This window comes from Rhinatrema bivittatum, chromosome 8, assembly GCF_901001135.1.
Source record: "Rhinatrema bivittatum chromosome 8, aRhiBiv1.1, whole genome shotgun sequence".
Taxonomy (NCBI): Eukaryota; Metazoa; Chordata; class Amphibia; order Gymnophiona; family Rhinatrematidae; genus Rhinatrema; species Rhinatrema bivittatum.
The window spans coordinates 82,104,601-82,132,514 of record NC_042622.1 but is presented as its reverse complement, the minus strand read 5'-3'; the positions used below and the strand labels follow the sequence as shown (position 1 = coordinate 82,132,514).

The 27,914-nt window shown below is 46.1% G+C and overlaps 1 long non-coding RNA gene across 1 annotated transcript in view; it reads right to left on the bottom strand.

The window, feature by feature from the left end:
- Positions 1 to 27,914, bottom strand: part of LOC115097779 — a 66,923-nt gene that overhangs the window by 16,686 nt on the left and 22,323 nt on the right. The window contains exon 3 of the long non-coding RNA XR_003858330.1: positions 19,018 to 19,129. This is a non-coding gene — a long non-coding RNA (uncharacterized LOC115097779). The remainder of the gene's footprint in view (positions 1 to 19,017; positions 19,130 to 27,914) is intronic.

Genomic DNA, 27,914 nt, shown 5'->3' with positions numbered 1-27,914 from the left:
GAGCTACTGGTAAAGGGATGGTCATGGGCAGTGGTAGAGGAGGCAGAGGTTGCTTTCCGTAAAATAGTTGGAAAGGAGAGGAGCCGGTGGCTGATGTGATTATTATGGGAGAATTTGGCCCAAGGCAAGAGGGCAACCCAGTTGTCCTGATGTTTATTGACCTAAGAGCAGAGGAAGGTTTTAAGAGTACATTTTGGTATGAATTGCTTGCCTATTGCTTGGCGGATGGTAGGCCATTATATAGTCAAACATGATACCAAACTTTTTGCAGAGAGAGCGCCAGTGCCGTATAGTGAACTGAACGGCTCTGTCCAATAGAATGTGCTTCGGCAATCCATGCAGGTGAAAAATGTGGAGGGTGAAGAGAATTGCCAGTTCCATGTATATAGTGGCATGGTGTTGAGCCCCCTCAAGAAGATGGCGCCATTCCTCGAGAGTCAGTTTAATTGCCAAGAGCTCTCGATCCCCAATGCATTCAGCTGGAGAGAACTTCTTAGAAAAGAAGGAACATGGACGTGGTACCCCTTCTTAAGTGTGTCGGCTGAGGACAGCCCCTACTCCCAGGGTAGAGTACATTTACATTTCCCAATTTCTGAGGACATTGGGCCAAGAGATGGCCTTAGGTGGCACAGTAGAGGCAGAGGCCCTGCTCTCTGCGACGGAGCCTCTCTTCTGGGGCAAAGCAGGAGCATCTCAACTGCATTGGCTCTTCTAGAAGAGGAGAGGTTAAGGGCAAGGCAGCCAGGGGCAAGAGTGGGTGCTGGAATCAGGGAGCCAATGAGACATTTCTTTGTGCCAGACAGGTCTCTAAAGCCCTTCGCTGCAAATGATGATCTATTTTGCTGGTGAGGGCGATGAGGCCTTCAACAAGGTGGAAAGATCCTGGGCAGCGAGCTCATCCTTGATTTTCCCAGAGAGGCCTTCTAAGAAAATGGTGACCAAGCTGTCCTCTTGCCAGTTTAACTCAGAGGCCAGTGTCCGAAATTCCACCGCATACTCAGCTAAGTTTCTTAAGCCTTGATGGAGGTACAGCAGACCGGAAGCCATTGCTGCTGCACAACCTGGATCCTCAAAGATGGTGAAAAACTGTTCCATGAACTGTTGCAAGTCGATCAAGAGGGGATCCACTCGCTGCCAGAGGGGAGAAGCCCAGGCTAGTAGGATGTATGTAGTTTTTGCTTGGTCATCGGTGAATAGTGGAACCTGTAACTGGAAGTGCATTTTGTACTGGTTAAGGAACCCCCGACACTGCTTGGGATCTCTGGCATTCCAGGGTGGAGCAGGTAGCCGAGGAACCAGCCCTCTGGATGCTGGTAGGGGTAGGGGTACCGGTATGGGTGGAGGTGGTGCTGCAAGAGTATTTAAGGACGTCCAGGTGGGTGACAAGCTGGTCCAATGCTGCAGCTAGGACCTCTGTGGCGCCTTACTGATCTTGTAGCCTGCGGGCTATGCCAGGGATGTCCTGCAGTGAAGTAAAGTCCGCCGAGAATATGGCCTTAGCAAACTGTTGTGTCTTTGGACTCTTCGACCATGGCAAGATTGACGTTACCTGCAGGTTCCCACTGTCAGCAAGCAGAACCAGGTGCAGCAGAGACCAGAAAGAACTTTAATCTATACCAGCCCATGTTCCTCTCGGGTTGAGCCTTTGGGTGCCAGGGCCAGCAGGACTTAGGTGGAATCTCTGCTGATGGCGAAGTTAGCTATGGTCATAGGCAAGTGGTGGTCAGGCATATCTAGGATCCAGGCAGTGGTCAGAGGCAGGTGGCAGTCTGGCATATCTGAGGTTAGCTATCTGGCTAATTTAACGGGGATATTAAGTGGTGCAGCCATGCCACTGAATATCCCCACTATCTTCAAGTTAGCCGAATAGGTATATCTGACTAACTCTGGCTCATCCGGAAATGCTTCCCACTTGCCCCTGAAATGCCCACGACTTATGTGGCTAAATTCTAGCCGCATAAGTCATTATGCGGCTAGAATTTAGCCGCATATGGCTTTAAATTTAGCCGGCTAGCCATTTAGAAGGATAACTTTTCAGTTATCTGTCTAAATTGCTTTTGAGTATTGATCTCTATAATAGAAATAGTGTTGTATGTTGTGCACAGGATGAAGTCACTCTGTTGTGCCCGTCAGTTGCAGATGGCTGCGACCTTTGCTGCTCACCTCCTTTTTGCCTACATTGGTATCTCTCGGATGAATGGCGGCCTCCGCTTCCAAACACCGCCTTCCTCAGCGTCCCCGAGACACCAGTGTGTCGCCAGGCACATGCAGGTGTGTCACCTCACTTCCCAGGCCCCTTCTAGCCCAGCTGCTCCTCCTGCTCCAGCGAAATGGAATTCTTCCTCCGCCTGGGCTATAAGCCCGGACAGAACGCAGCAGGAGAGCTGGAGTCAGTGGCACCAGCATGGTCTCTTCTTCCCGCCCCCACGGCCCGGAAGAGGAAGTGGAGTGCGGTGGCCATGAGCGCAGGAAGAAAAACCCTGTTAGGCAAATTCTCTGCAGAGTCAGCCTGAAGAAGAGCAGCAATGCTGGCCAAAAGAAGAGCAGCAGCGCCAGCCCAGAGCAAAATGAGGAGCAATGTTAGCCCCCACGGCCCATGGGACTCCTTTCTGAAGGCCGCGAAGTCTGGAAGAGGAGGAGGCTGTTGCTGCCCCTAGTTCAGTGGGGTGTGAGCGAGTGTGTGTGTGTGTGTGACAGCATGTGTGTGATTAAGAACCTGTTTGTGTGATTGAGAGTATGTAATCTAAGTGTGATTGAGAACCTGTATGTGTGAAAGCATGTTTATTTATGATTAAGAGCCTGTATATATAAGAGAGAGAGAGCATGTGTGTAATTGTGTGATTGAGAGCCTATGTAAGTGGGAGAGAGAGCATGTGTGTGACTGAGAGAAAGGAGAAATTTGCAAACAACCCCCCCCCCCCCACTCCTAATTCACAACAGTTACAGGTCACCTGGATATCCAGGTGACCTGTAACTATCTGGTGATCACTGGATCCCAGATGATCATCTACTACAATATCTGAAACACTGTCACCACTAGGAAGCACCAAATCCACTATCGCCCCCTCCTGTGTGAGTTCCGTTACCAATTGATGGAATAATTCTCCCTGCAGAATATCCAGGATCTCCCTGCTTCTAGATGATACCACAGCCAGGATGTCCCAATAAACATCTGGTAGATTTAAATCACCTAACACTAGCACCTCATCTTGCATAGCAATTTTTTTTTTACTATCCTCCATTAAATCTCTATCCATTTCTTCTGCCTGTGATGGAGGTCTGTAACTCTGTATATCACATCACTATAAATGAATGTTCCATTTTTCTCTTTCCAGATTAACCCACAGTGCCTCCTCCTTACCTTGTAAGCCCTGCAGTTCTGTTGCTTTAATATTAGTTTTTATATATAGTGCCACTCCTTCTTTCACTAGACCAAGATAAAAAATAACATAGATGTTATAGTACATGAGCTTTTAAGACCAAATCATAGGTCTCTTTTTCACATGGAGCGTGGAGTAGTGGCCCAGTGGTTAGAGCAACAGGCTGTGAATAGCCAGAGTTCAATCCTGCAGATGCTCCCTGTGACCTTGGACAACCTTGTTGTCTCAGCCTGATTTACAAAGGCTTTTCTCCTATGCTATGTCTATGGGAATAAAGTTTATGTTTAATGATTGTTCATTGTTCTCTGTAAAGCTCGTTAGCTGCATTTTGTTTACTGTGAACCGATGAGATGTTCCCAACGTTCTTCGGTATATAAAAGAATATAAATAAATAAATAAATAAATAAATAAAAAAAATAATAAATGAACCCCTTAGATTGTAAGCCCTCTAGTGACAGGAAAATACCTACTGTACTTGAATGTAATCCGCTTTGAAGTGGCTGACCAGTCATGAAAACCAGAATATAAATTAAAAAAATAATAAATTAAATTAAATTTGGGGCTGGAAGACTGAAGGAAGGAAGCACTTAATATCTAGAGATCCAATCCAACCTGCACGTGACCCTTCCTGACATTCTAGATATAAATATTTTTTTGACTTATTCTCATGTTTACCCAATAAAATATCTTCCATCCTGCACAGAATTCAGCTTTTTCCAGGACCAATATGGCAGCCAGAACTCCGCAGTAGCAATATATCAACTTTATTTGATGCCAACTTCGGTTTTCTTGTTTTGTTTCTTTCCATGTGGCACATTTTTTCAGCTACAACTTGTCAATATCAGAGATTAAATTCAATACTCACGGGGAAAGGCTGTCAATATAGTGGTGAAGAAACACTTCTAATGTATTCAGTGATAGTGGCTATTCAAGTGCCCAGCTACAAATGGTGGAAGGCAGGGCCATCACAAGGGATGGGCAAGTAGGGTGACTGACCTGAGTGACAATCTGAAGGGAGGCACTGCCCCACCCTGTTGAATCAATCTGTGAGCATGCAAGCCCAAAACAGAAGGGGAGGGAATGCCAAAAGCAATTCAGGACCCCCCCAAGCCAGTCGGGTTTTCAGGATATCCCTAAAGAATATGCATGAGAAATATTTGGATACATATGCTGAGAGAGGGTTGGGACTAAAGGACTGGTTTGAGCACCTCTGCCCTAGTGGAAGGGTGTATGTCAGAGGTGACCAACTCTGGTCCTCAAGAGCCACAAACAGGCCAGATTTTCAAGATATCCACAATGAGTATGCATGAGATAAATTTACATCCATATACATTGTGGATATCCTGAAAACCAGATCTGTTTATGCCTTACTGAGGACCAGAGTTGGCCACCCCAGCCTATGTTATGGAGCTAGACATGTAGAAAAGGAACTAGTCCTGCTCAGAATGAGAACCCACAGACTGCCCTTTCAGAAATATAAAAAGATCTTATCTAACTCCTGCACAAACTCTCTGGTCTAAATCATTTTCAGCCACTCATTGGATGAGAAACCCTGGCAGCGACTTGTTACATTTAAAGAAAAAGATCAAAACTTGAGAAATTTTAGGAATGCATCAAATCAGGAGCCTGGAAAGCTGTGGCACTGAGACAGGGAGACACCCAGCTGCCGTCTGCTTCCACCCAGCAGAGTCCATTAGTGCAGGATCAGGGCAAGGACTAACAGAACAGTTTAAACAAAGACAAGGCAGGAAAAGAGAAGAAAGAAACTGGGACACAAAGCTGCAAAGGCAGGAATCAAGTCCAGAAAAATATAAAATTTCTCTTACAAAAGAAACATAATACTTTGCTCTAAAAAAATTCTGAACAAAAAAATCAGTTATTAGAAACTGAATGCTGCAGAAGTAAAGCAGGCAGCATGGGACTGGTGCTGGGTAGGGCTGCGAGCTGGCAGTAGCACTCGCCCTCTCTGGTGTCCTCAGTACTGGCCTGTCCCACTTACATGAGCTGGTTGCTACAGCAACTGAGCTCTGACTAATCATTTGCGCAATGACCTTGTATCCCCCCTGAGAGAGAAGGGGAGTGAGAGACAGGAGGAAGGAAGGGAAGCAAGAGCAATGCAATGGATGGTAGAAATACTATGCATGCTGTAGAAGAGAAGCTTTTTTTATTTCAAAGAGGAGAGAAAGAAAGAGCAGCTAGAAAAGGGGGAAGGGAGAGGGCAGAAAAGAGCCCAGGGACTGATTTCTAGAGCTTCTAGGTAAACAAGGGTAAAGGAAGAGGAGATAAAATTATGTCTGTAAATGACTATAACTTCTCCAAACACAGAGAATGCACAGGGCACGACAGGAAGGACTGAAGCATCGCTGGAGACCTTCCTGGGCATGGCACCATCCTGTGTTATGTTCAGGATGTTTATGCAAAGTCTAACCAGGAGAAAAAAACAAAATCAAGAGGGAACAGGTTATCTGAAGGTGGCCGAACAGGTGGCTAAAGCGACAGTAAAAGCTGCATAGGGAGAGGAATAGTCATCAGAAAAAGGGAGGTAATATTGCCCCTGTATAGGTCCCCAGTGAGACCTCACTTGGAATACTGTGTACAATTCTGGAGACTGCACCTTCAAAAGGATATAAAGGAATAGGTCCCAAGGGTGGCTACTAAAATGGTCAGTGGTCTTTGTTCAAAGCATGTAGGAACAGACTTAAAGATCTAAATATGTACATCCTAGAGGAAAGGCGAGATAGGGGAGATATGATAAAGACATTTAAATATCTCAAAGGTTCCATGCACAGGAGGTGAGCCTCTTTCAATGGAAAGGAGGCTCTAGATCAAGGCATCTGAGGGTGAAAAGGGGTAGACTGAGGAGTAATCTTAGGAAATATTTCTTTACAGAGAGGGAAGTGGATGCATGAAATGGCCTCCCAGTGGAGGTGGTGGAGACAAAAACAGTATCTGAATTCAAGAAAGCATGAGATAAATACAGGGGATCTCTAAGGAAGTGATGAGAATTAAAATGCTAAATAAGTTGGGCGGATGGGCAGACTGGATGGGCCATATGGTCTAGTTCTGCCATCATGTTTCTGAAAAAAAAAAAAAAAGAAAACTGTCAGAGAGAGAAAGGTATAAAAAATAAAATACAAGAGAAGGGACCTTCAGTAAAATAAGGCATAGTCAGTTTAAAAAATGTTTAAAATAAGGCATAGTCAGTTTAAAAACATGAATAGGCAGAAAATTAAATCAGAGAAAAGAATAATAGAGACTAGTGAGAGGAAAGGAGCAAGAGGTAGAAAAGAGCATGTGCAAGAAGGAAGAGATGACAATGTCCTGCCCCTTTTAGGAGGAAATGGGATTCCCTGTGGGCTGTGAATAAACATAAGAACTCTCCTAAGATGTAGTATTTGTCCTTCTAAGTGCACTCTGGTCTTTTCTTCAGATGATGGGGAGTCTCTGAGAGCACACTGATCCCTTCTTCAGATAACCAGGAGTCTCTGAGAGGATACTGATCTTTTCTTCAGATAAACAGGAGTCTCCGAAAGGATACTGAACTCTTCTTCAGATAACCAGGAGTCTCTGAGAGCACACTGATCCCTTCTTCAGATAACCAGGAGTCTCTGAAAGAATAGTGATCTCTTCTTCAGATAACCAGGAGTCTCTGAGAGGATACTGATCCCTTCTTCAGATGACGGGAGTCTCTGAGAGCACATCGATCACTTCTTCAGATAACCAGGAGTCTCTGAGAGAATAGTGATCTCTTCTTCAAATAACCAGGAGTCTCTGAGAGGATACTGATCTCTTCTTCAGATGACGGGAGTCTCTGAGAGCACACTGATCACTTCTTCAGAAAATCAGGAGTCTCTGAGAGGATACTGATCTCTTCTTCAGATGACCAGGAGTCTCTGAGAGCACACCGATCCCTTCTTCAGATAACCAGGAGTCTCTGAAATCACACTGATCACTTCTTCAGATAACCAGGAGTCTCTGAGAGAATAGTGATCTCTTCTTCAGATAACCAGGAGTCTCTGAGAGGATACTGATCTCTTCTTCAGATAACCAGGAGTCTCTGAAAGGATACTGATCCCTCTTCAGATGACGGGGAGTCTCTGAGAGCAAAACGATCCCTTCTTCAGATGACCAGGAGCCTCTGAAAGCACACTGATCACTTCTTCAGATAACCAGGACTCTCTGAAAGGATACTGATCTCTTCTTCAGATGACCAGGAGTCTCTGAAAGCACACTGATCACTTCTTAAGATAACCAGGAGTCTCTGAAAGGATACTGATCCCTCTTCAGATGATGGGAGTCTCTGAGAGCACACTGATCACTTCTTCACATGACCAGGAGTCTCTGAGAGCACGCCAATCCCTTCTTCAGATAACCAGGAGTCTCTGAGAGGATACTGATCTCTTCTTCAGATGACCAGGAGTCTCTCAGAGCACAGCAATCCCTTCTTTAGATGACCAGGAGTCTCTCAGAGCACACCAATTCCTTCTTCAGATAACCAGGAGTCTCTGAGAGGATACTGATCTCTTCTTCAGATGACCCAGAATCTGTGAGAGCACACTAATCTCTTCTTCAGATGACGGGGAGTCTCTGAGAGCACACCGATCCCTTCTTCAGATAACCAGGAGTCTCTGAGAGGATACTGGTCTCTTCTTCAGATGACCAGGAGTCTCTGAGAGGATACTGATCTCTTCTTCAGATGACCAGGAGTCTCTGAAAGCACACTGATCATTTCTTCAGATAACCAGGAGTCTCTGAAAGGATACTGATCCCTCTTCAGATGATGGGGAGTCTCTGAGAGCACCCCGATCCCTTCTTCAGTAACCAGGAGTCTCTGAGAGGATAGTGATCTCTTCTTCAGATGACCAGGAGTATCTCAGAGCACATCAATCCCTTCCTCATATAACCAGGAGTTTCTGAGAGCACACCGATCCCTTCTTCAGATAACCACGAGACTCTGAGAGGATACTGATCTCTTCTTCAGATGACCCAGAATCTGTGAGAGCACACCAATCTCTTCTTCAGATGACAGGAAGTCTTTGAGAACACATGGATTCCTTCTTCAGATGACCAGGATTCTTTGAAAGCACTCTGATTACTTCTTCAAATGACCAGGGGTCTTTGAAAGTACACCAATTCCTTCTTTAAATGACCAGGAGTTTGTGAGTGCACACTGGTCCTTCATCAGATGATGGGGAGTCAGTGAGAGCACTCTGATCTCTTCTTCAGATGACCAGAAATCTGTGAGAGCACATCAGTAACTTCTTCAGTTCAACAGAAGTCTCTTTGTCAGATAATCAGGAGTTTCTAAGACCATGTCAGCCCATATTTTAGATGACAGGGAGTCTCTGGGAGCATCCCAATCCCTTCTACAGATGACCAGGAATCTCTGAGAGTACACAGGTCCCTTTTTGAGATGAAACAACAAGAGTGGTATACAAAAAGATAAATAGATAATAAAATATATGAATAAATAAATTAGCTTAAAAATCACAGTGCTGCAGACTGTCTACTGTGAGCTGTGATTTCTGTTTGCAAATAAGTAAGGAAGAATATTCATTTTACCATTCTGGTGCCTCTTAGGGTACCTTGGAATTTTTACAGCTATTATTAGGTTTGTGATTTTTAAGTTTGTTAATAGTCCAGTAGTCAGTCTCTTCTTCTTTTAGCTAGGAGGGAATAAGAACGATCAATTATATATTCACCCCTGAAGCAGACATCTTGTTGCAACATGGCCGTTTCAAGTGTATTGGAGCCATCACTGTGCTAATTTTATGTTTGATTTTAATTTATTTTAAATATGCTTTTATTGATATTAAATTTGTAATATTTTATCACACATTTTAAAATATGTATTTATTCATATATTTTATTATATATTTATCTTTTTGTGTACTACTCCTGTTGTTTTCATATTTATTTGTGTAGTTCACCACCTCTCTACTTGATTTTTCTCCCTTTTTCAGATGACCAGGTGTCTCTGATAGGAATATGATGTCTTCTTCAGATCACTAGGATTCTCTGAGAACACACTAGCTCCTTCTTCAGATGATAGGGAATCTCTGAGAATATACTAGTCTCTTTTTCAGATAACTAGGAGTCTCTGAGAGCATGCCAGTCCCTTCTTCAGATGACAGGAGTCTCTGAGAACGCACTAGGATCTTCTTCAGATGACCAGGAGTCTGAGAGAACACTGGTCCCTTCTTCAAATGATGGGGAGTCTGTGAGAGCACACCAGTCCCTTCTTCAGATGTCAAGGAGTCTTTGAAAGCATTATTATTTCTTCTTCAGAAGACCAGGAGTCTCTGAGACAAACCATGCCTTCTTCATAGGACCAGGCATCACTGAGAGCACACTGGCCCCTTCTTCAGATGATGGGAAGTCTGTGAGAGCACCCTAGACCCTTTCTTCAGATGACAGGGAATCTCTGAGAGGATACCAAGCCCTTCTTTAGATGACCAGGAGTTTGTGAGAGCACACCAATCCCTTCTTCAGATGATCAGGAGTTTGTGAGAGCACACCAATCCCTTCTTCAGACGATCAGGAGTCTCTGAGAGCACACAATCCCTTCTTTAGATGACCAGGAGTTTATGAGAGCACACCAATCCCTTCTTCAGATGATCAGGAGTTTGTGAGAGCACACCAATCCCTTCTTCAGATGATCAGGAGTCTCTGAGAGCACACCAATCCCTTCTTTAGGTGACCAGGAGTCTGAGAGCACATTGGTCCCTTCATCAGATGACCAGGAGACTCTGATCTATTCTTCACATGAACCAGAAGTCTCTGAACACACCCCAATCCCTTCTTCATATGTCAGAAAGTCTCTGATAGCATACCAGTTGTTGCGCTGGAGGTGGACCCTTGGCCTGGTGCAGGATTGGTACGGCCCTCCAGTCGGACACGGAGAGTGCCTGACACCAGAAGGCTGAGCACAGGAGGAGACAGAGGCTAGCTGGAGCTTTGCAAATAGCAACCCGGGATTCCCTCAGGTTGAGCCCTTGGTTACCCGGGCTGCCTGGTCTTAGTTGGGCCTCACAGGGTTTCCTAGAGAGGAAGTGTAGAGGAGTGCCCACCACGAACAAGAGTGCGCGGTCGAAGTCTGAACAAGAATGGCCGGAGGTCGCAGGAGGCCAGAAGAGAGTGTCCGAGTGGATAGCGAGGATCAAGGCCAGAGTAACAGTTCAGAATGGTCAGCCAAAGCAGGGGTCAGTACCTGTAGTCAATCCGGAAGTAGTCAGGTCAGGCAGAGGTCAAGTTCCAGGCAGCTATCAAGAGTAGTCAGTGGACAGGTAGAGGTCGGTTCCAGGCAGCGATCAAGAGTAGTCAGTGAACAGGCAGAGGTCAGGTCCGGGCAGCAATCAGGAATAGTCAGGAGCAAGCAAAGGTCAGTCCGAAGGGTACTACCGGGGATGGAGAGACGAAGGAACAGAAGACGCAGGTACAGGAGACACAGGAGACGCTGGAACAGGAGATGCTGGAACAGGCAAAGTAGAGACACCGGAGTGTACGACCCAATTGCCAAGGCACCATTTAGGGGAACGGGCCTTGCCTTTTATACCTGGGTTGCGTGGTGTCATCAGGGAGCGTCGGGATTGGGTTTCCCGTGCTTGGCCCTTTAAATAGGACGACGTCAGTCACGTACGTGCCTAGGGGCAGGGCCGAGGAGCTCCGCTGTGAGGCCGGCATCAGAGATGGTGAGCGGGGGAGCCAGGGACACCGCGAACTGGCTGCAGCTGCGGCTGAGGAAAGCCCGGAGCTTGTGGACGGGAGAGAGAGGTGAAGCAGGCCCAGCCGTGGAGCGGACGCGGCCAGGAAGCGCAACACCAGTCCCTTCTTCAGATGATGGAAGTCTTTGAGAGCACACAGATCTCTTCTTCAAATGATGGGGAGTCTCTGAGAGCACCCTGTCCCTTTTTTAGATGACCAGGAGTCTCTGAAAGCACCCTGATACATTCTTCAGATGATAAGGAGCAATGAGAACACACCAAGCCCTTCTTTAGACAATGGGGAATGTCTGAAAGTATTCAGATCCTTTTTAAAGAAGATCAGGAGTCTCTGAAAGCACTCTAGTCTCTTCTTCAGATGACCAGGAGTCTCTGAGAGCAGTCTCATCTCTTCTTCAGATGACTAAGAGTCTGAGAGAACAACAATCCCTTCTTCAAATTACCAGGAGTCTGTGAGAGCACACCAGTTCCTGCTTCAGATGATGAAGAGTCTCTAAGAACACTCTTATCCCTTTTTCAGATGACCAGGTTTATCTGAAAGCACACAAGTCCCTTTTTCAGATGACCAGGAGTCTCTGATAGGACTCAGATTCCTTCTTCAGATGATGAGGAGTCTGTGAGAGTACCCTAGACCCTTCAACAGATGATGGGGAATCTGTGAATGCACGCTGGTCCCTTCTTCAGATGACAAGAAGTCTCTGAGAGCACACTGGTCCCTTCTTCATCACATGTCCAGGAGTCTCTGAGAGCACACCAGTTCATTAGTCAGATGAAAAGGAGTCTCAGAGAGCACACCAATCCCTTCTTCTGGTGACAATGTTTCTGTATAGTCTGGAAAGTTCATGAAGAATATACCTAAATAATTTTTATGGTAGTCCAATAAAGATAAAAAATCTGCAGGCAGTCCCATTTTCACCAGAGCCAAAACTAGACCTTGCTATTTAAGATGGAGGAGCCCTTTTATTGGATTAAGACAGTCACTAGTTCTTAATTTTTGATGTGGACTTTTAGGATCTGCTGAGGGTGAAGGGGAAGTCTTCCTGTTTTGCCATATTATTTTGTAACACTAGAGTCCCTTTTTTTTATACAGGTACATTTGATTCGCTTAGAATATCTTACAATTGAATAAATATAATTATTTTAAAGACTAGTTCTCTATTTTGTCCTTCCATATATTTCAATGGGAGATTTAGGTTATGTCTCTCTCTCCCTCCAAGGTGTCAGGCCTGGCAGTTGGTGGGACTTGACCTGAGGGAAGTTCTAGTGCTGCAAGAGCAGGACTGATACATTCACCAGCAACACAGGGAAACATGCAAGGTCCAGGAAGAAGGGTATTTGATCTCGGGAGAGGGGACTCTGGGGTGCTGTAAGGATGTAATTCCTCTTCTGGAAAGAAGGACTGACTCGAGGGGACTACAGGGCTCTATTTCATCTGCTGATGGAAGGGAATGAACATGAGAGGGCTACTGAAGGATACTTGATCTGGCAGGGGGGGTTCTTATCATTGCAAACAAAAGGATTCCCTTTCTTTGAGGGTGTTATATGATCTGTCCGGGGGGGGGGGGATGTGAGAGCAAATGCAGGATTTCTCTGTCACAGGAGGGGTTGGGGTGGGAACAGAGAGATCAAATCACTCCTGCTAAGATACCCATTCACTTCGAGCTGCTTAGCACAGGGAATTTGAAATGTTAGTGACATGCATGGTAGGTTTTTGGAGTTACCATGCATGCAACTACCATAGTCATGCTTGTTTGGCCAAAATTTAATGTGCAAATGCAAAAACTCTTTGCATAGCATACTAAGTTGAGTTTCTGTAGGCACGTTTACATTTTTTGGCAACTCATGCTAAAAACTTATTAGTGTGAGCTTTATTGCATAGGCCTCTGTGAGGCAGGGGCAGGTCTATGACTGTAGCACTGAGCTAACGTGGCTAATAGTCATGATACTGAGCAGGCCTTGAGGAATGCCATGGCTGGGAATCAAAGGTAAATTGATCCCAAAGGAAGAAGGCTTCAGAAGAAAGGTGCAATTGCGTATCAGCAGCTGGCTCAGCTGGGACCTAGACACTATGGGGCGGATTTTCAGAGCCCTGCTCGCGTAAATCCGCCCAAAACCGGGCGGATTTACGCGAGCAGGGCCCTGCGCGCCGGGAAGCCTATTTTACATAGGCCTCCCGGCGCGCGCAGAGCCCCGGGACTCGCGTAAGTCCCGGGGTTCTCGGAGGGGGGCGTGTCGGGGGCGTGTCGGGGGGCGGGCCCGGTCGTCGCGGCGTTCCGGGGGCGTGTCGGCAGCGTTTTGGGGGCGGGTACGGGGGCGTGGCTACGGCCCGGGGGCGTGGCCGCGCCCTCCATACCCGCCCCCAGGTCGCGGCCCGGCGCGCAGCAGGCCCGCTGGCGCGCGGGGATTTACGTCTCCCTCCGGGAGGCGTAAATCCCCCGACAAAGGTAAGGGGGGGGTTTAGACAGGGCCGGGTGGGTGGGTTAGGTAGGGGAAGGGAGGGTAAGGTGAGGGGAGGGCAAAGGAAAGTTCCCTCCGAGGCCGCTCCGATTTCGGAGCGGCCTTGGAGGGAACGGGGGGAGGCAGCGCGGCTCGGCGCACGCAGGCTATACAAAATCGATAGCCTTGCGCGCGCCGATCCAGGATTTTAGTGGATACGCGCGGCTCCGCGCGTATCTACTAAAATCCAGCGTACTTTTGCTTGAGTCTGATGCGCAAGCAAAAGTAGGCTGATCGCGCTTCTTTTAAAATCTACCCCTATGCTCAGAGAACTTTTACATTTGATGCACATGTGGGCAATCTGTAGAAACATCTTCAGTCAGTACATAATTTAGAGCTTTTCTCTCCAGAGGGCTTGATATAAGTGGTATTTTAACCTTTATTTTCTGTAACATCTGTCAAACCCTTCAGTATATTTCTCTTCTCCATTCTATGAAGAATTCAGAAACATACATATAGGATGCAGCTTCCCAGAAACCTGCAGAGAAATCATTCAAACTTCCTGGTGGGGCTCATTTATATGTGTGGTGTGCTGCTAGGCAGAAGGACTGGGACTTAATCCTCTACTCAGATCTTCCCAGCCCTGGGTTCTCCAGGGCTGGACATGCTGGAGGTCGCATTCACACCTCCTGGGGGAAGGGGAGGGAGTCCCACTGAACACCCAATGGCAATGCCTATGCCTATTGGCCAGACCAAGGGTCCTCATGAGCTGGGTTCTAGAGGGCCATCTGGCTGAAGATCACCATTGTGATGTCTGGGCTGAGAGGGGACTATATAAATAGGAGGAAAACCCCATGTTGCTGTGAATAAAAGCTCATGACACTGCAGCCCAACAGAGGCAAGGTCTGACTGAGAAAGTAGGCCAAAAGGAGCAGGACAAAAGTTTCAGGTCAAAAGGGAAAAAAACAAGATATTAAAGGAAAGAGTGCTCAGGGTTCTAGAGCTTTCAGGGGGCATGGGATGGAGGCAAAGTTGGGAAATTTGCTGTAAGAAATGAATCAGGACTAGAACTGATATCCTTTAGGAATATTAAGATTTTAAAAGGAATATTAGATTTTAAAAGCACGGCACACACCAAAATCAGAAGCTACACGCACAAGTCAGGCTTGTGCATGCCCACGGAATTTAAAAAACCATCCAGATGCATGTGTATTTCCCACTGCATGCATTTCTCAAAAGTCTTTTGAGAAATGCATGCAGTGGGGCTTGGTCCAGGTGAGACATGAGCATTTTGGAGCATGGCCAAGAGATGAGCGTGTCCAGATTCCCTGTCTTGCAAGTTTACTTCTGCTAGAGATGAGGTATACATTTAAAAAAATAAAAAACAACCATACCTGAGGAGTTTTAAGGGTTTGGGGTAAGTAGGGGGAAATGTAGGCTATTCAATCAGGGGGGTTTGGAGGACACAGCTATTAACTGGGCAAATTGGTGGATGAACTGGTGAAATTGGCAACAATGAGGATACACCGCCCTTTTAAAATTCCCCAACTTACGCAGTAGAAACGGGATTTGTGAGCCTAGACGCACGCCTATTTAAAATTAGGCGTACATGTGCGTAATAGCCATGCCGCTGAATATTCCTTGTAACTTAGCAGGCTATGTTATATCTGGCTAAATTACTTAGCTGGATATGGTTGAATATCTAGTCAAAGATGTCTAAGTACAATTTTGTATTCATTTTAGGGCCGATGCAATATTTTGGCGCAGAAAGTGGGCGCTGAACAGTCAGCACCCGCTTTCTTAATGTGCCCCCAGGCGCCCCCCCTGGGGCGCCATGCAATATTTAAATTAGGGGGGTTGTGTTAGCAAGGAGAGCCCGAGTGCGTCGGCCGTCCGCTGGTTAGGAAAACCGACCCCGAGTTTATTGGCGCACAGCCAGGGGTTCAAGAAAGGACGCTTCTCAATTGAGCATCTGTTTCCTGCACCCAACTGCCGGCGCTTTTTTTTTTTTGTTAAATTACTTTAGTTGTTCCTCATACTTAATATCGCAATGATATTAAGTAGGAGGAAGTACAGAAAAGCATTTTTTTCTGCTTTTCTGTACTGGTTTAAGGAGCGCACAGCTATTAACGCCTGCTCCAGGCAGGCATTAATTTTTGATTGCTAAATGTGCGTCCTAGACGCACATTTTTTTTTGCATAGGGAGTGAATAGCTAATAGCCTCATCCACATGCATTTGCATATGATGGAGCGCTATTAGATTCACTCTGTGTTGGACGTGAGTTGTAGAGGTGCTAATCCCCTTACTGCATAAGGGGATCAGTTAGCGCCTCTACAACCCGCATCTAACTGCAGATTAACAATGCGCTCAGCTGAGCGCACTGTATTGCATTAGCCCCTTTGTGCATTCCTTTTTAACCAAGCAAGCTTCTCAGGGCCTGTTTTCCTGAAACTTACAGCAGAAGAATATTTATTTATTTATTTAATATATATTTCTATACCGGACTTCACGAATGGAATTCACATCAGGCCGGTTTACATGGAACTTAGGGGATTAACAAGTGTAACCAAACAAAAGGCCGAAACAAGCAAAGTTACATATAACAAGGGTATAGAACTTGGGGGCAATAGAGCCAGGAAGAAAGGCAGCGCGGAATTATCAACATATAAATAATATATAACGGATTAAGAGATTAGTAAACAACATATAAATAATATATAATGGTTTAAGAGATTAGTAAACATCCCAATTCCTTGGGCTGAGTCCGACGTGATATTTTGACTTAGGGGAAGGCTTGAAGGAAAAGCCACGTCTTGAGTTTTCTACGAAAGGTATGAAGGCAGGGTTCTAGTCTTAGGTCAGTCGGTAGTCTGTTCCAGAGGACAGGGCCTGCTGTGGAGAAGGAACGTTCTTTGGTGGATTTTAGACGGGTGGATTTAGTAGGTGGGACTTGAAGGGTTCCTTTATATGCTTCTCTGATGGGTCTTTCCGAAGAGCGGAGTTTGAAAGGGGTCTGAAGGTCTAGTGTGAGCTGTTTGTGGATGGATTTGTGGATTAGAGTGAGTGCTTTATGTAGAATTCTGTATTTTATTGGCAGCCAATGTAGATTTCGGAGGACTGGGGTGATGTGAGCACGTCGGTTGGTGTTGGTTAAGATTCTGGCTGCTGCGTTCTGGAGCATCTGTAGAGGTTTTGTGGCTGAGATGGGGAGCCCCAGGAGTAAAGCATTACAGTAGTCAGTTTTCGAGAATAACGTGGATTGAAGGATGGTTCTGAAGTCTTGGAAGTGGAAAAGGGGTTTGATTCTTTTTAGAATTTGAAGCTTATAGAAACAGTCCTTGGTGATATTATTAATAGCTTTCTTTAAATTCAGATGATTGTCTAGAATAACTCCTAAATCTCTTGTTTGAGAAATCTGTGGGTCCAGAGCTGTAATATCGGTGTTGGTCGAGTGTTCAGGTGAGATAAGAAGGATTTCTGTCTTGGATGAGTTTAGAACCAGGTTCAAGCTAGAGAGGAGGCTTTTTATGGACTTCAGGCAATTTTCCCAGTAGTCAAGTGTTTTTGGCAGAGATTCTTTTATGGGGATCAATATCTGAACATCATCTGCATAGAGGTAGTGTGTTAATTTTAGGTTTGTGATCAGATGGCAGAGGGGCAGTAAGTAGATATTGAAGAGGGTCGGGGATAAAGAGGAGCCTTGTGGGACGCCTAGCGTTGCTTTATAACTTGGAGATTCACTGTTGTTGACTCTAACCTTGTAGTTTCTGTTGTTGAGGAAAGAGTTGAACTATTTGAGGGCGAATCCAGCGATTCCGATGTCTGATAGACGGCAATATGATATATTGCCTCTATTAGATCATTAATGTTACGTTTGGCAGCTAACAGGTCTTCCCCACAAGCCACTGCACTCACTCCTACCACTGACCAACTCTCCTGAAGGCCGCCTGCCGCAGCAGAATGCCGCATCACCACATGCTGCCGATTGCTGCTGACGCCGCCAGGCTGCTGCCTTCCCTAAGGTGAGCACCCGCACATGTGCACACAAAATATAGGCCCCATAGTGGGAAACTCTGAACGGCACCTCCTGATGATGTCAGTCCAACCGGGTTATTTAAGCAACGGCCCTGCAGCATTACCTCGCTTCAGCAATAGGTCTTCTGCCTTGCAATACGTATTGCTTATGTGTTCCTGATTCTTGTTCTCCTGCATTCCAGCCTTGCCTCATCTACCCTTGTCTTCTAGCCTTGCTTCCTTCAGCTTTATCTTCCAGCCTTTCCTTATCTAGCTTTGCCTTGTCCTATCTGTCTTGTCCAGTGTCTCCTCATCCAACCTTGGTCTGATTCTCTGGATTTTGACCTTTTACCTAGACCTGTCCATAATTGCCTGCTGCCTGAATCTGACCCCTTGCCTGGACCTGATTATTCTTGGTAGCCATCTGCCCTGACCTTGGCCTGCTTCTGGACTCTAGTTTTCTTCACCGCCCTAAGGAACCCCCTAAATCTTGCCGGCCGCCAGAACCCAAGAGCTCAACCTGCACAGGAGGCAACTGGTATAGGCAAAGCTCCAAACTATCCTGCTACAGGATGCTATTGCCAGCTGCCGGCATCAACCTTGTGGGTTCACTCTCAAGGCTGTGCCAACTATGCCGCAGCAGAAAGGGCTCACACACCCGCTACCCTTCACAACCAGCACACCCCCATCTGTCCTTGGGATAAAGACTGGCTTCTGGTTGCCTGTGAGTAAAAAAGCAGTAACACTACAGAGCAGACACAACAGGGGATATAAATGTAAAAATATCAACTTGGTCTTCGGAATAAGGCTACTGGATATGATTTGGTTTGGGACCCATATTGGCAATGGAGAAGAGTTATGGTGAATCAAGAATGATGGCAATTATGGTGGGAGGGGCTATAATGGTAGTGGGGCAATTGTGTTTAGTATGGATATTATTTATACACCTCTAATGAATATAATGTATGTCTTTGTGCTTTTGATGTCTCTTTATAGATGTACAGTTGATGCCTCTAAATAAAGAGTTTAAAAAATATATATCAACTTGGAGAAGAATTCAAGATGTGATCTGTAGTGCCAGGCATTATCCCAGGCAGGTTGGATAAAATTTGAATGCAATTTAAAAAAAACATTGATCTAAGTTTAATAAGTTCCTTATGGCTGGAAAAACAATGTTAAGTATATTAACATAAATTATTATTTCTGATAAGGAAAACAAATTCCAAATCACAAAAATCCTTTCTATTCTGTGCTTATAGCATAATTATATTTTTAGCCACCACCCTGAAATTAATCTGAATTTCTCAGCAGGGAGAGATTTGTAAGATGTGGATGTGTGTTGTCCTCTAGGGTGCCACTGGATGTTTAGAGGTGTGCATAATAATCCTCAATTTATGCGTGGGGTCAGGTATTTTATAAAGATGGTTGATACATATACACATATCTTGCTTGTGAAAATACTTACTTATGCACATACTTCTAAGCACCAGTTATTTGGGATATCCACCAGTTCATCCATACCCTCTACCAGTTCACTCACACCCTTCACCACTTGTTCCAGGCCGTCCACCCACAAACTGCAGACAAAAGAGAAGTCAGATTTAATGTCTGCAGTTTGATTAGCAAGTGTAAAAGCATGTGCGCATTTTTTATGTCGTATACGCGCACTCTGTTTATAAAACATATAAATTTGGGTGTGCTTCCAAACTCGTCCAGAACTCCTTTGAAATGCCCTCTGAAAGTACATATTTTTCCATATGGAAACAACAGTACCCTCATAAGCCTACCCTTCTGAAAAAATTGCTTCGTGTTCATGTCTATATGCTGATTTTATATGCAAAACCCCCACATAAGTCTCTGAAAATTCACTCCTTAGCGTCCAGCTTCTTCTTCTGTCTCTTCACAGTCCCTTCCAGAGAAGAAACCTGGTGCCAATTCTAAGGTGGCGCCACCATCTCCTGGTACTCTCTCACTATTTTATGAGTTTTCATAACTCAGGGGTTCATTCAATAAACATTTGCAGCAGATTTGTCATAGAAAACATTCCATTATTTTCAGTATAAAACTGGCACACTTTTTTAACAAGTGAGCCTGTTTTGCAGATTTCTGGGTGTGTGGTGTTCATGTATTTTCTTCTCTCCACTCACAGGGAACCAGAGAGAACAATTGTCCTTTTTCTGCCTTTTAGATTGGAAGCTGCTCTTGACAGTCCTTGTACATAGATGGAGATGAGCAGCTAGGATTAAGGTTACTGTTTCTTTCTAGACTGGTAGGACACGGATGGGATGAGGCTGGCCCTAGTGTAGCTCCTGGGATTGCTGATATGCGACTTTGCCATCACCATGCTGGGGGATTACACTCTGGCTGTTTATCAGGAACAGTTTCTGCTACAGCCACAAAAGCAGCTAAACCAGTTTTATAAAGAAATGAGCTTCCCTGACCTGAGTATGGCATGGCCAAGGAGATGTGAAAGAAATGGGGGTGGGGTGACAGAAAGACAAACAAAACAGGGTAGGAGAAAAGAGACAGTAAACGAGGAACATGAATAGTGAGGAGTCAAGAAAGAGGGAAAAGGAGATATGAAGGAGAGAATGATGTAGGAAGAAAGGGTGAAAGAGATAAAATAGCTTACGGAACAAAAGGGAGGTGCAGCTGGCAAATGGGAGAGAGCCAGACTTGGAGATCAGGTGAGACTGAAAAGCTGGAGGAAAATGGTGAGACATTGCCAGAAGTTTTATACAAATGAGAGCAAGAGGGAAACAGATAAAAGGTAAAGGTAAAAGGTTAGGTGCTGAGAGAGACATTTGAAGGAGAGATTCGGTATAGAGAAATAGAGATAAACCAAGAGCAATTCACAAAAAGTTGAGGAAATAATAGCAAATGGTTTAAAAGGCAGCTAAAGAGGAGAGTACAGCATGATACAGCAGCTGGAGAAGAATCCTTTGTGAGGTATGTGAGAGGAGAGGGAGAAGGGGTAGAGACTAAGAGAAGCACTGAGATAGGATGAAAGATGAAGAGAGAAGTTAGGAGAGAAAACAAGATGAGGATGACACAGAAATAAAAGCTGGAGGGAAAGAACAGATGAAGGAAGTAAGATAAAGACAGTAAAAAAAGATGAAGGATGGACAAGGAAAAACTGAGGTGAGAGACAAAGGGATGAGCAGCAGGAGAAGGTGAGGAATGATGAGAGTGAAAGAGATGAGGGGTGTGTAGGGTGACCAACTGCTGGTTTTGGTCCAGACAGCCTGGTTTTCCAGCCTGCTGTACAGTGCTTGGTTAGAAGGGTATCTGGACAATGTAAAACCTGGTCAGGCAAGGGGGTCAATCAGTGGTGGCAGCCTTGCAGCGCTCCAATCACCTGCCTTTTTTCGGAGTTCGGTTTGACTCTCCTTCTCCTCTGCCTCTCCCACAGCTGTAGGTGCAGTACGGCATCATCTCTCCAAACTAAAGATAATTTGTTGTGCCGCACTTGTTACCTCTTCACGCTGTCCTCCTAGGAGACGCAGAGGAAGAGGAGAGTCGAACCCGAGCTCCTAAGACAGGCAGGTTGAATCTGTCTAGGAAAAAAGCAAAGCTCAATTTGAAAGGGAAAAAGGGAAGGAGCAGCCAGTCACATGGGTGGCCGGCCCCCCCAAGCATCCGTCTTGCTCCATGGAAAAGTTGGCAACTCCAGGAGAAAGACATAACAAGGAAAGGAATGGGAGAAGACTGGCCCAATGGGTATAGGGTAATTCCAGATCAGATCTCTTGAATCCCAGGTCAACTAGGGTTGGGGATGCTTTGATGGGCCTTAGAAGGGGAGGAAGATCTTGTCATCATTAAGGGTGACACCTAGTGGCCAGATTTAGAGCCCATGATACAGGATGGCTTCCAGCCTCAAGACCACTGCTGCAATGACCAGACTAGGAATAGCAAGTGAGAGGGTCTATTAAAATAGAAGAAACATCACCAGGTAGTTGTGAATGAAGGCTCATGGTGCTAGAATCCCAGCACTGGTTCCAACTGAACTGGAAGAAAAAGGAGACAGGAAGAACTACCATGTCAAAAGAAAAGGAATGGGAGCGGTGGAGTAAAGAGAGAGAAAAATGAGGAACCTGGAGAGAAATGGGTGATGGAAGAGGGAGGAATGGAGGGCACCTTTGCAGTTTTCATCCTGCCTTCTCAGCTCTAATTAGATATGAGTTCAGTGACTCGAAGCAGCCATGAATTAATTCAACTTTGTTTGCTCCTTTACAAGCAAATAGGTTCTCTCCTCCCAGCAGTGCACCTCAGAGGAAGAAAACCTCTCTCAGGGGCCGATGCAATATAAAGTGCGGAAAGCGGGCGCTGAAAAGTCAGCGCCTGCAAGGGGGGTGCCATGCAATACTCAAATTAGGGGGTCGCGCTAGCAAGAAGGCATTGGGGTCGCTTGCGCGATCTTAGCACCTCCTTGCTAACGCGACTCCACCACGGCTTCTGGTTATGAAGACCGATGCCAGTAAACTCGGTTTTCATAGACTGCCATCTACCAGTAATGAAAATGGCCGCCAAGTTTATCGGCGTCGGTCTTCATAACTCGGGGGTCTGCCGAGTTTTTTTTATTTTTATTTTTTACTTAAGAAGTTCAGAAAAGCAGTTTTTTCTGCTTTTCTGTACTTCTTTTACCTGCGCTCAGCTATTAACGCCTTCTCCAGGCAGGCGTTAATAGCTGAGCAATAAATGTGCGTCTGAGACGCACATTTATTTTTTTGCATGCGGAGTAAATGAGTAATAGCCTCATTCACATGCATTTGCATGTGATGAGTGCTATTACATTCACTCTGCGTCCGACGCGGGTTAAATAGGCACTAATCCCCCTATTGCATTAGGGGGTGGATTAGCGCCTATTTAACCCGCGTCAAAGTGCGGGTTACGGCTGAGTACACTGTATTGCATCGGCCCCTCAGTGTTCTCCCTTATCACCAAGGCACTTAACTCTCCTTAGCTTTTGCTCCCCATTTAAATCAGCCACGCAAACAAGTCTGATTTGTACAGTTTGCTGTGATAAGTGGTTCATCCCTCCATGTGCCTAAAACTACACAAAACACAGATTTTTAATTACGTTAAGAGGAGGCGTTTCTGAGACAGTATTTGGATTGAGGAAGGAAAGTAACCCATGTAGATGGCATTTTCAAATTTACACATTTTATTTTCTATTCAGAAAATACCTGCACAAAAATAAGGTGCAAATGTCACCTTGAAACTGGAGCAAACTCAGTTGAGAAAATGTATCAGCAGACTTTATTCCAATGAAGACAGTTGAAAAATTGGCCCCTGTATTTTATCATGGTTCATAATGGGCTTATAACGTCTCCTAAATTTGTTTTTTAGTAATACTTAGTCAGACGTCTTGGGGGCCAGCAGGTTGAGCAATAGCTCAATGGCTCTCTGACTCACTGAGGCCAGCAGAATGGCTCATTACTGATTGGGCACTGCGATGTTCTGAGCCGTAAAATACTGAGTAAATATCAACCAATATGTTGTGAAGGCCTCAAAGTCTTCTTCAAAGGTCAAAGCTGTACCACTTTCATGGAACATAGTAAATGATGGCAGATAACCAGTCTGCCCAGTTGAGATTTGTCTTCTTTGGGTAGATTCACATATACATTTTGATATGTAGCCCAACATCAACTCATCTTCCCCCATGTTGTTGTATCTGTGGACCTTTGGGCTGGGGTGAGATTGGCTCTATCTGCAGGGAGGAGCCCTGCAGTTTCTCACCACCAGCAGGCAAGCCCAGGCAAAGCAGAGACTGGTCAAGAGCTTCACCTTTACCAACCCACGTTCCCCTTCGGCTGAGCCTTTGGGTGCCAGGGCTAGCAGAACAGGCAAAATTCTCTGCTGATGACTAGGGACGTGATCCAAGGGTAAGCTATGGTTGGAGGCAGGCAGCGGTCAGGCATATTCAGAGTTCAGGCAAGGGTTGATGGAAGGCAGCGATCAGGCAAGGAACAACTGGGGATCTGTCTGAGGGAGAGGAAGAGGTATGGATAGGGTTGGAGCAGGCTGGGCAGATGAAGGCTGGAACAGGCTAGGCAGACAAAAGCTGGAAGCAACACGCACTACAGAACATAGGAGGACCTGTTGCGAAGGCGTCTGAAAGGCGTGTGGACTGATCTTAAATAGGAGCATGTGGGTGATGTCATCTAAGGGTGACGCAGGGGTTTTCCTGCCATGGGCCCTTTAAATTTGGGAGTATCACTGCGCGTGCGCTAAAAGAGACTGGCAGCAACCTACCATGCTGGCGGGGATGGCGGCATGCTGCCATGTCTGAACAGAAGACCTGGCTGTATCGGGAAGAGCAGCGCAGCTCATACGAGTCTCCCGCAAGCTGCGAAACGCACAAGTACCCCCACTTTTAAGCCCCCTCCCTGAAGCTTTCAGTTTGGGTTTTGATGGGTACCACTGGTGGAACATTTCAGCAGGTTGAGGTGCAATATATTGGATGATAGCTCCCTTGAGTTTTCTTCTGGGCTGCATGTCTTCCACAATTTTCTTGCTTCTCCGGTGGGAATCCAGGACTTCTTGAACTTCATATTCCATGTCTTCTTCTGAAACAATCTTCTGGCCCTCCAGAGTGCCACCTGGGGCTCAGGTGCACTCTGGAGAGCCAGGAAAGCACTAATGGTTTGAGCAGTGAAATGTGAAACACGTAAATTTTTAAGGTAGTCGGTAGCTTCAGCTGGTAAGTGACAGATCCCACTTGTCGTAACACTGGGAATGGTCCAATGAAGCGGGGTGCTAATCATAATGAGGGAAGCAGCAGGCATAAATGTCTGGTGCTTAGCCACACTTTCTCATACGTCTTGAATTGGGGGGGCTGGCCTTCTTCGAGCAACAGCAGTTTTCTTGGCTCATGTGACGGCCTTTTCAATTACTTAATTTGTTTACTGCCATAGGTCATGTAATCCTTGTGCCAAAAATTGTGCCAGGATGAAGAGACTGTCACAGGTAGTAGCAACAGAAGCAGGGATTGTTTCCCATAAACAACCTGGAAAGGGGAAGAACTGGTAGCTACGTTAATATGGTTAACGAGCTACTGGTGAAGAATTCAGCCCAGGGCAGTAGGGCAGCCCAGTCTTCCTGGCACTTACTGACATAGGAGCGAAGGAATGTTTTAAGAGTTTGGTTAGTTCGCTCCACTTTCCTGTTGCCCTGTGGATGGGAGGCCATCGTGTAATCAAATGTGATGCCAAATTTCTTGCAGAGGTTGTGCCAGTACTGGGCAGTGAATTGAACTCTTCTATCTGACAGGATGTGTTTTGGTAAGCCATGCAGGCAGAAGACATGGAGGGTAAAGAGACATGCCAACTCTGGTGCAGAAGGAAAGCCAGGCAATGGGATGAAATGTGCCATCTTGGAGAAACAATCGATTATCACCATATCATGATGGCGCCATTAGAAAGAGGAAGGTCCACAATAAAATCCGTGGACAAATGGTCCAGGGTTCCCAGGGAGCTGGCAACAGCTGTAACAGCCCCCAGGTCAGCCATGCAAGGCTTTTTGCTTATGCGCAGGTGAGACATGCATCAACATAGGTCTTAATATCCTACTTCACTTGGGGCCACCAGTAGTGCCATTGAAGCAGTTTGAGAGTTCATGTCCATCCAGGGTGCTCTGCTATACAGGAGTCATAGGCCCACTTGAACAAGTTTTCCTGCAATCTAGAAGGCACTACCATCTTCCCTGGAGGGATGGGTACTGCTGTAGCCAGGAGTATCTTAGCAGGGTTGATGATATGTTTTGGAGCTTCCGGGACATCCTCGTCTGAAAAGAGGGCATCTGCTTGTTGATTCTTGATCTCAGGCTGGTACCACAACTCTAAATCGAAACGAGCAAAGAACAAGGACCAGCGAGCCTGTTTAGGGTTGAGTTGCTGAGCTTGTTGTAAATATTCAAAGTTCTTGTGGTCTGTATATATGGTGATACAATGTTGAGCCCCCTCAAGAAGATGATGCCATTCTTCTAGGACCAACCTGACTGCCAAAAGCTCCTGGTCTCCAATATTGTAGTTGTGCTCAGCTGAAGAGAACTTCCTGGAAAAGAAGCAACACGGACAAAGAGCACCTTCAGAGTTGTGTTGGCTGAGGACAGCCCCTACTCCAAGGGTAGAGACATCTACTTTCAGGGTTCTTGGGAAAAGGTGTCCGTTAGTCTCTGAAAGGCCTCAGTAGCCTCTGTCAGCCTTGTAGGTAAGGGAGGTAAAGGGGGCTGCCAAGGTGGAGTAACTGGGGATAAACTGGTGGTAATAATTGGTAAACTCTAGGAACCTTTGCAAGGCTCAGAGTCCAACTGGATGAGGCCATTCCAGGATGGCTTTTACCTTAGCTGGATCCATCTGAAATCCATCTCGAGAGACTATGTACTCAAGGAAGGGGAGTTCCTCTTGCTTAAGAGACATTTCTCCAGTTTGGTTTAGAGATTATTTTCCCAGAGGAAATGAAGAACAGTCCGAACATCTCTATAACGGGACTCAAAGTCTGGGAGAAAATCAGTATGTCGTCCAGATATACGACCACACAGGTGTACAGCAGGTCATGGAAGATCTCATTGGCCATCTTCTAAAAGACTACAGGGGCATTGCAAAGTCCAAAGGGTATTACTAAATATTTGTAGTGCCCATCGCATGTGTAAAAGGCAGTCTTCCATTCGTCCCCAGCTTTGATGCCAATGAGATTGTATGTGCCCCGGAGATCCCGTTTTAAAATATCTTGGTGCCCTGCAGGTGATCAAATAACTCAGTTATTAATGGTAAAGTATATCTGTCTTTCTTAGTAATTTATTTACTTAGGGAATAGCCACTGCTATTAATTTCATCAGTAGCATGGGATCTTCTTAGTGTTTGGGTAATTGCCAGGTTCTTGTAGCCTGGTTTGGCCTCTGTTGGAAATAGGATGCTGGGCTTGATGGACCTTTGGTCTGACCCAGCATGGCAATTTCTTATGTTCTTATGTTCTTATTTTATTTATTTAGAGGTTTTCTATACCGGCATTCATGATACAATCACATCATGCTGGTTTACAGTTAACAGGGGGTGTAAAAGCCTTGAACATTAAACAAGTGGAGAGGAGCAAAAAAGTTACAATAAAACAAGGGGCGGATTTTAAGAGCCCTACTCGCGTAAATCCGCCCGGATTTACGCGAGCAGGGCCTTGCGCGCTGGTGTGCCTATTTTACATAGGCCTGCCGGCGCGCGCAGAGCCCCGGGACTCGCGTAAGTCCCGGGGTTTTCCGAGGGGGGTGTGTCGGGGGGCGGGGCCGATCGGCGCGGAGTTTTCGGGGCGGGACGCGGCATTTTGGGGACGGGCCCGGGGGCGTGGTTTCGGCCAGGGGCGGTCCGGGGGCGTGGCCGCGCTCTGGAACCGCCCCTGGGTTGTGTCTAGGTGCGCCAGCGGCCCGCTGGCGCGCGGGGATTTACTTCTCCCTCCGGGAGGCGTAAATCCCCCAACAAAGGTGGGGGGGGGTTTAGACAGGGCCAGGGGGATGGGTTAGGGAGGGGAAGGTGAGGGGAGGGCAATAGCGAATTCCCTCCGAGGCCGCTCCGATTTCGGAGCGGCCTCGGAGGGAATGGAGGTAGGCTGCGTGGCTCAGCGCTCGGCGCACGCCGGCTATACGAAATCGGTAGCCTTGCGCACGCCGATCCAGGATTTTAGCGGCTACGCGCGTATCTACTAAAATCCAGCGTACTTTTGTTTGCGCCTGATGCGCCAACAAAAGTACGCGAAGGCGTGCTTTTTGAAAATCTACCCCCAAGGGTGCTAGAACTGGGGGAAGAAGAAGACAAAGCTAGAGTAACTTAACAGTAGGATGAGCAATTATTTACATTGTTCCGAAAGTCACTCAATAGATATTGCGGTATCTATGAATAGTATCTATGAATTGCGGTATCTATGAATAGTAATAGTATTCAGACCATGGTAATCTATGCACAAACTGAGAGACCCATCTTTCTTCGCAACAAAAAAAGAAACCAGCTGGGGGACACCACCTTTCCAACCCCTACCTGGGACCTGGAGGCTTTAAGGAGATCCATGCCACAGGCATGTCGGAGGACACTTGTGCCTGATTCTGCAGGATCTGGGACCTTCAAATTGCAGCATGCAGCAGCCTGCCTAAGCTTCATGACAAAGGGGCGCGCCTCTTATGTTGTTTTTTCCAGCTAACAACACTATGGGAAAAAAAAGGAAAGGGAAAACATCAGTGACTGTTTCCACCCCCACTTTAATCCGCAGGCCAATGGACTTGCATGTCCATAAAGCTAGTTCACCATTGCAAAATTTGTGTATAGAATTAGCTGGGATCTCTTTATCTCCTGAAACGTGATCTCCCCCACCTAAACCCCAT